General features: G+C 38.0%; 1 long non-coding RNA gene across 1 annotated transcript in view; it reads right to left on the bottom strand.

The window, feature by feature from the left end:
* Positions 1-7821, bottom strand: part of LOC107653308 (uncharacterized) — a 15442-nt gene extending 7621 nt beyond the window's left edge. Inside the window, exons 1-3 of the long non-coding RNA XR_001630206.1 lie at positions 7811-7821; positions 6959-6961; positions 5299-5359 (exon numbers count right to left, since the gene is read on the bottom strand). This is a non-coding gene — a long non-coding RNA (uncharacterized LOC107653308). The remainder of the gene's footprint in view (positions 1-5298; positions 5360-6958; positions 6962-7810) is intronic.
* Between the last annotated feature and the right edge of the window lie 1244 nt (positions 7822-9065).

The raw sequence follows: 9065 nt of genomic DNA, 5'->3' as shown, positions 1-9065 counted from the left end.
GCGCGAATGGGGAACAGAGTCGCGTTACAGACACAGTGATGAAGCTGGTATGTGTGTGTGATGTGACCCCCTCTCTCTCTCTCTCTCTCTCTCTCTCTCTGCGCTCTCTCGCTCTTTCTCTCTCTCTCTTTCTCTCTCGCGCTCTCTCTCGCTTGCTCGCGCACACACACACACAGCGCAAAACTCAATTACTTCTTTTATTCTATTTATTCTAATAATTATAAATATTAAATAATTCTGTTGATTATTTATTCTATTCTATCTTTTATTCTTCTATTTTGTCTGCCCTTTTTAATTATTTCATTTATAAATTCATTAAAAAACGACTAATAAAGTGTATATTATACACTTTATATTATAATCACATTGCACTTGAATAAAGTTAAAGGTGTAATCTGCCGATTGTCCTGCAGGTGACCGCATAACTCTGTCTTCTTACGATGCACTTAGGGCTTTACGATTACTCCAGAGCACCCGTAGATCTACGATGATTTTCAAGTGCTACTTAAGTTACGATGCTTTTGGGAAACAGACCGTAATATTAAGATCAGTCGTACGATCGTCTTTACGAACTTCTTAGGCTTACGAAGCTTTTGGGAAACGCAGCCCAGGCCATTAGCCTACATGAAATGCATCAATGCCATGATAATTCACCACATTCATTACTGATAAATCAGTTATGTAAATGGGAGAGACGGACTCAGTAGTATAATTGCAGCAGGTGCACAATAAGTTTTCGTATACATGATATCACTGCTGGTGGTAAGGGCCCCATCTCGTTCTTTGCGTGGGGGCCTCTAAGATGTACGGTACGCCACTGCTCCCATGCACAATCCTCTTTTGCTGTATTTGCCCTCATGCAAGGGACTTGGCAAAACAGTCTTTTTGGAGCCTAAATTCACCTGAACTTTCAATCTAAAATTAAATATTTTCCAGTAAATTACATGCATGTGACAGAACAAGTTGGAGATGTCAATTCATGAGTTATCAGCATGAATCCACAACTGAAGTCTGGTCATAAGTTCAATGTTACAGTATCTGTAATTGTTTTTCAACAGTGCAATATGCAATGAAGGAATTATAACCTTCAGCTGTTATTACTCAGAGAAGGTGGAACTTTGTAAAAGATAGAATCAAAAGGAGTTAATTTAATCAAAAGACTGCATTTAATGGTGGGCAAATGAGGAAGAGACTGAAAAGTGTTAAAAGTTCAACCTTTTTCTTCTGGGACTGACCACCATATTTACTACTACTTATCGCATTTGGCACCAGGGTTGCATAGTCCATGTTTTTCCCGCAGAATTGGGCTATTTCTAAACTGTTGCCATGGGTTGATTTTTTTCCCCTCCACGGGTAAAAAGGTTTGACATATTGCATCAATTATATTTATTAAATGTAAAAGATTGGATGACCAATAATTTTCTCCTATTAAATTCGGATAAGACAGAGATATTACTTATTGGACCAAAAGACAGTACACAGAATCTCTTGGATTAAAATTTGCAACTAGACGGATGTACTGTTACTTCCTCTACAGTCAAAAATCTGGGTGTTATATTAGATAAAATAATGCATCTCATAATCTTGTACTGCAGTTATATCTGATCAAATGCACATTATTATTCTTTAGTTTGGGTTAAACAAATCAATTTTGCTTGGTTGGAACAGCAGCTATGCTAATTATGTCTCTATTTGTTTCTCTGTTTTTTGCCATCCCGTGGTAACTAGGATTTACACAAGCTTCAGTCTGGATCCAGAACACCTGAGAAGAGATGATGCCAACCCCTCAGAGGACCTCAGATGATGCCAACCTTGAAACAACATACAGAACTACCACATTTGCTATAAGTTTGATTGCATCATATAATAATTGCTGTTAATAGTGTTCATCGTCTGTTTGATTACGTCTTTAATTGATTTTTCCGTACATTTCTGCCATATGTACATTAACTGACAGTCACCACTGATAAGCTACCACTAAATATTGTAGAAACTTAATTTGCTGTAAAGTTGCTTTGCAACGATTTGTATCGTGAAAAGCGCTATACAAATAAACTTGAATTGAATATTTGACTGCTTGTTTTGAAATATTTTACATTTGAAATAAAACTGATTCTGATAAAACATGTTTTGTGAGGGAGGACCACTGGTAAGGAGCCTTTGAGCTGTGTCTATGCTCACCACGAAATAGTGGTTTCAAATTTGCATAACAGTGACCATAAAATATATATTTTAGGTATATATTAGGCATTTTTTGAGTTTTGATAGATGGGATATGGTCATCGGGATACTTTTGTGCTAGTTTTGATCTGCTATTCCGCTAATTTTGATACGCAGACCCGGCAACCCTGTTTGACAACATTTTTTAACTAACCAGTCCAATCGAGTTCATCTGTTAAATGTTCTTTAAGATCGCACTGTATGACTTGACATGACCTAGATGTCTAGTGTGGATCTTTATTAATCAAAAGCAGCTTTAATAGCATTATTTTAAAAAAATTAATAAAATAAAATAACATATAAAAAAACGCAGCACTCAATAATCACACTGTATGACTTGACAGACAACTTGTTGTCTCGTTTGGCTCCATTCACACAGCAGAGGCTAATCAAACTCACTCTTAAGTCCTGAAAATTTAAGAGAGTCTTTGGTTATACAATACAGTTGTTGCTCTTGTTCATAACAGATGTGTGTGAACAAGATAATTGAATTCATCAAACAGGACTGGCAAGTGTACTCTGCTTCTGTGGGAATGTTGTGTGTAATAGTGTTTTCATCACCACAAACACCTCCACCCAGAATGAAGAAGAATTAAAGCAGACGCTTCCTGTTTTCCATCCGTCGTCTAAGCAGATTACCTTTTCCCATCCACCCCTCCAGACCTTCCTCTCCTCGAAAAGTTTATCTGGAAATTTCTGCACAAAAGGTTGCAATGTCACAGTCAATATGTCACAGCATGCGCTGGGTACTAGAAAAGGCACATGCGACCCTGGAGCACCGAACCAGAGCGGTTTCATGATGATGAATGTGTAGCGAGAAACCCGAGGTCTCTGTGCCAATTCTATATGGGATTACGCTTGGCCATTGGTTCACTTGGGTTTTCCATGGCAGGCCAGGCCGGTGAGGCCTCCGCTGTCTACCTGCTGTGGTGATTGCATCCTGATTCAGCCGAATCACTTTAGTTGTAATGTGACAAAGCAATAGAATGTGGCAGAGCGCTCATAAAATTGCATTTTGCAGGGGTCTGCACTTGCTTGTTTTTTCCCCTTTTTCTCTCCCTTAGTCATGGTTTCCACCTACAATGATGAATTTCAACTGATGTGATTTATTTCAGGAAGAGGCACAGAGACAACCGCAGTTTAAAGGTAAATGGTCCTAATCTAGTGCACAGTCCCATCCTATTAACCTGTGAGTTCTGACCATATCAACATCTAAGCTGCCGGGATACTTCTGCCTTTATGACTCATTTTGGTTATATAGCCTCAGACCTTCACCTCCTCTGTGATTTTATTCAAACTCATTTGCAATTCAGCTGACCAAATGCATTCAGTGCAAGGACGCCAACTATATTGAGGAAATAAAACATGCTCCATTCATTTTCTTTTAGACAGAAACTGCCTCCCTAGTTCTTTTACGAGTACATGAACACTAAAATTAGGATATCATTGTATAATGACTAAAAATGCATGCCCATTTTCATTAAAAAAAACATATTGGCAGGCTTTTTTTTTTAGCAGTACTACACATGTACTCGACACACACTCTCACGGAATTGTAATTCTGGCACAGAACCTCCATGTTTCCATGGTCACCCGCATCTGGTCCCGCTCTACAAGAAATTGCTCAATACACGCAATACAGAGATTAAATGTATCAAATAAACGATCCCTTAATTTCGTCAGCACCACAGGACTAGAATGTTGCCAAACCCTCTTGAGCATTAAAGCCCCACCAAATACTGGCCCACCTAACAATCTGAAACGTCATGACACAGTGGGTTACTTTCATATTGGTTGTCACCTGCTGGCTGTCACTTTGAGCCGGGAAAATAATCGAATGCTTGAGTTGAGTGCGCCAGCCGTGCTCACGAGATGCTACAATAGAGGAGGGGGGGGGCAAACAGATGGATAATTTACCACAACTTATGTAATAAACCATTTGCTGCCAAAACCCTCTTTATCACATTGTAACACTGGCCCGATACAGAATTACAGAGTGCTTTAATCTGAACGTTTTTATCCAGCAGATGATTACATGTCGCTGCTCTAAGCCCTCACGATAGCCATTGCCTGTCAGCTTGAAAAGGACCAATTACAGCATGGCTGCACGTATCTCTATTAAGCAAGTCTACCTCTCGGTCTGGCGTCTGTGCTGGAGGAACATAACCATTTACGCATTGTCTCTCATAGTTGAGGGCGCACAAATAAATGCAGTCAGAACTTGCGTTTGGCAGTTCCATTCATTTTAAAGGACTTTACAGCGTTAAGCACATCTTACCTGGCAGGTACTTTTATATTTTATTACATATTCATATACTATCCTCTCACTCTGTCTGTCTCACACACAAACTGACGCCCTTAAGACTTCCCATAATGCAAAGTAAAGCACTAGCGTGGCTGGTTTTAAAGCTTACAAACCAACAGTGGCTCCATTTCAAAAACTGGTGCACTGCTTTGCTGTCTGCTACATACTAATTGAAACAGAACCTCATAAATTACTGATTTGGACCACTCTACACACAAATATATCCATATTTACATGCATACAGTACATTCAAGTAAAGCAGTATACATACTATATAGCAAATCTGAACAGCTTGACCAGCAGATAATATTGGATATATACAGTACGTATGTCCAAGTTTATCTGCATACATACAGAATATTTGCATAGGTATATTCTATATTGCATATCTCTATTGCTTGTATCATCTCTAAATGTAAACCATTGTCACCCAGCTCTAATCTGTTAAATGTGACTATAAGGCATGAATTTATTAAGCTATTACTATAAACATTAACATTATGATTTTCTGTATGGCTGCTGTGGAGTTAGCTCATCGCTAAGCTAACAAAACAATATTCCAGCATAAAACTAGTTAACACACACAAATAGGCCTATTGGATAAAACACACTTTTTTCAATTAATGCTTAACCATGTATGAAATATTAATAGAACAACATACAGTATCATTCTCCATCTTAGATGAACGTATTATGGGACTACCTTCTCAATTAAGTATGAATGTGGTGCTGCCTTTGAATTTGGCCAAAATAAGGTCATTAAAGTTGCTTACCTGGTGTCGGGAATGTGCTTATGATGCCTCAAAGCACAGCCTAGGTTGGCAGCTCAGTTGGCTAGAGTATGGAACAGAGAAAATACTACTATGAGTTGTTTACTGGAATTTTAGTTGGTTTACTCTGCAGATTAAAATATTAGTTAAACATAAATAGCTTAACTATTTTTTAATCTATGAAAAAAAAACTTTTAGTTCATCTGTGAAAGTGCTTTCAGTTATTTATTAAAAGAGCAGATGCTTCTATGTTTATCAGCAACACTTGCCAACAACGTCTTTCATTGCTAAAAATGAAACAAACAAAAATGATGCCCAATAAAAAGTTCTGAAATGCACTTTGCAGCATTAAATAGCCTGGAGCAATGCTGAGGACAGGAACAACAGTAAGGACTTTTGCACTTGCGGAACAGAAAAAAAAAAAAAGACAGAGTAAACAAATCAGAAATTCCATCTTGGACTTAATCTGTTCTTGCGCCGGAGGCTTGGAGCTCATGCCCTGGGGACCCCCTGCAATCGACTTACTCTCCCCGGGGATACCGCCAGTAGGAACACGCAACCGAATGGAAATCTCAATCCACACAGACTGATATTGGAGGCATTTACAGTATGCTGAGTATTTTGTGCAGTCAAGCATTCATAATAGAAGCACCACAAAGGCAACATTCAGGAAGAAAACAAATACCACGCTACTAATCTGAAACAGGACCTCCTTTATCCGCTCTAGTATTTGAGGATATGGGTTGATGTGACTTTGAACCTGCTGCAGATTTTGATTTATTGCGTAACAGCACTGTGTAGGACGTGCCCTGCATGTGTTTGTGTGAGTGTTTGACTGGAAAGACCAAGTGGGTCTAATACGCTGAGAAAGCTATCTGTTAGCATTCAGATTCATGGCCACAAATAAATTTTTTTGTGATTTCTGATATATGGTGTATTATAAAACTATCACGACTAGTCTGCATTAAGCATGAAAATGTCACTAGCAATAACATTAAAATGTGCTGAGAAATTGAATTCTCTTAAACTTTAAGTGATACAAGTCTTTGGCAGCCCTAAAATACTTAACTAAAATAAAAGCTATATCGAAACTGTGAAAACTAACAAAAGCTAATTCAAATCTAATTTGAAGACAAACCTGTAGACAAGTATGATATGATATGATATTTTACTGTATTACATATACACTACAACATATACACTGTAACCAAGACTGTAGTTATTTGATCAAAAATACAGTAAAATCCGTAATATTGTGAAACATTATTTTAAAATATAATGTATGATGATGCTCAAGAAACATTTGTTATTATTATCAATGTTGAAAACTGCTATGCTGCTTAATATTTTTGTGGAAACTGTGATATTTCTTTAGGACTTTTTGATGAAAAGAAAGTTTAAAAACAGCATTAATTTGACAATCTTATGTAAAGTAAATTTCTTTACTGTCACTTTTGATCAATTTAGTGTGTCCTTGACTCCTTGCAGAATAAAATAAACAATTTCTTTAAAAAAAAAACGTAGAAAATGCTGTAGTATTTAGTCACAATATTAATACATAATAATAATAATAATATACATGGTTAATTTTGAATGACTGTCAATGGAGAAAGACTTGTTGGTTCCAGATGATCTACCAGCACAGCCAAGGGTCCATGCTAACCAGCTAAATATTTATCCCTTAAGAGAGACAGATTCTGGGACTTAGCATCCCTATCTCCCTTTCTTTATGACTGCAGAGGGTGGTCAAAGTGTTTGGTAAAGCTCCAGGTACCCGGGCAGCCTCCAATTCTCGTTCTTCTGATGGCATTTAGGAGACTGACAGAAAGAAGGGGAGAGTCACATTTCATAAAACAATTATCACAGACAGCCATGGCAACATGCCTGTTAGTGTTGATTACTTCCCTTGCATGCTAGCCTGGTGTGTTGCAAAAGTCTGCAACCTGCAGATGACTAAATGATTTACAGATGAAAAGGGATCCAGAACTCAACGGGCGCATCACAAAGCCAACACCGAAGGCTTCGCAATAAACACTTGAAAATGTCTCGGGTATGGAAAGCAGCCGAGAGAGATTACTTCCCAGAAGAGGTGCACTGTAGTGGGATGTTAAATGACTAGCTAGCTTTAAGGAAAAGATTACTCACACTCTGTAAGAAATGGTTCGATATGGCATTTTTAGCTTTTTCATGTCAGAGCCAGCATGTCCGTGCTGCAATGCTGGAACCCAATGAACACATTCATCACCAAAAGCTTTCCGTTCCTTTCGCAACTATGCACCCTCGGCCCGCCTCAGACAACATCCCTCGCTTTCAATAAGGCTATTAAAGTTGCAACTCTACCACCGTCAGCCTATTCCACAGCTGAACACATGTAAGAGAGGACCTATGGGAGTCTGAAAGCTACAGAGAGTAAATTAACCCACATACACCACTGCCAAATACAACAGTAATTTCACACCTGGTTGGACAAAAACAGAACCATTCAATTTTCGCTGGTGACAGGAAAAACATAGACATTTTAAACATCTACAATAGTACGAATAGTGTGTTAGCTGTCATTCACACATCCTTAAACTGCATTTTATGGCTCTGAAATGTTGATTACGCCACTAATGGAGCCACAGATTGTGACAGCTTTTCCAATCTATTAAATTTAGACAACAATAGATGAAGAATGTGTAATGCCCAAATGTGATTTTGGCTTCAGGGGGTTATGGTCGAACATTCTGACTACAGTGTTTGCTAGATTTAATAACCTCAGAGAAGCGATAAAAGCTCATCTTAACACATCTCTCAAAATCAAAACTCAAAATTGGTGTCCATGTAAAATAGGACAAAGAGCCACTGCAAATCCTCTAAAAAAAATGACTACAGGAAGTAATACATGGACCTGTCTGACACATTAAATAAGAATTCGATAAAAGCAGCGTGTCCATTATGAAGGTATATTGGTCTGATGTGATGTGGCTAATGTCTGAGATTGGAAAATATAAATCTTTCCTGAAAATAAGCTTGTTTTTGTCTAGGCATAAAAAAACATTTTTCAAAGTTTAAAGGTCAAGAACCAAGTCTTTGTGTTACTAAAGTTCAACATGATTTACCATCAAATGGCCATTTATTATGACCTGCACAGGTGCTGTGGTGGTTCACAACAAAAGAATGAAAAAAAATTGAGAAAATAAATGCTCGTTAAAATAAGTCAAGCTTTGTCTTTAAGCTGTCACAGTGGCACAACACCCACTACTACAGAGCTACATAAAGTTCAAAACAAACACATCATATGCAGCAGCAGTATGTGAGCAAAGAGGAAGAATGGCAATTATAAAATATGATAAAGAAAAATCAAGGACAAGGGAAATGCAACAATCAGAACACCAGCTACTCAATCCACCAGCCTTCATGTGGTATTCCCACTCCCTAATCTGAATCTCCAAGTGGCTTTTTAAAGCCTTGCCTCCACATCAATGCAGCTGCCAGTTGCTGATTGCAATAATTAGAAAATCTCTCTCATTGGTGTATGAGACAGGATTGGCAACTACTAGAAGGTCAAGTTTGGGCTGGCTAGCATAAGCAATCAGGCCCTGTGCTGGTAGATGCTGTAACTGCACCATTCTGCAAATAAGAAAAAATCCTGTTTCTCCATTGATGACCATTCGAAAGTAGCCCTGTATTATTACAAAATAAATTATTTTTCGAGCAACATTTATAATTGCACATATTTCATTCTTATAGGTATGATATTATAGGCTGTGGCAGTTGAATGGGAATAT

This window comes from Sinocyclocheilus anshuiensis, unplaced genomic scaffold, assembly GCF_001515605.1.
Source record: "Sinocyclocheilus anshuiensis isolate Anshui unplaced genomic scaffold, SAMN03320099.WGS_v1.1 scaffold103, whole genome shotgun sequence".
Taxonomy (NCBI): domain Eukaryota; kingdom Metazoa; phylum Chordata; class Actinopteri; order Cypriniformes; family Cyprinidae; genus Sinocyclocheilus; species Sinocyclocheilus anshuiensis.
The sequence above is the reverse complement of the archived record's forward strand: the minus strand, read 5'-3'. Positions and strand labels throughout refer to the sequence as shown.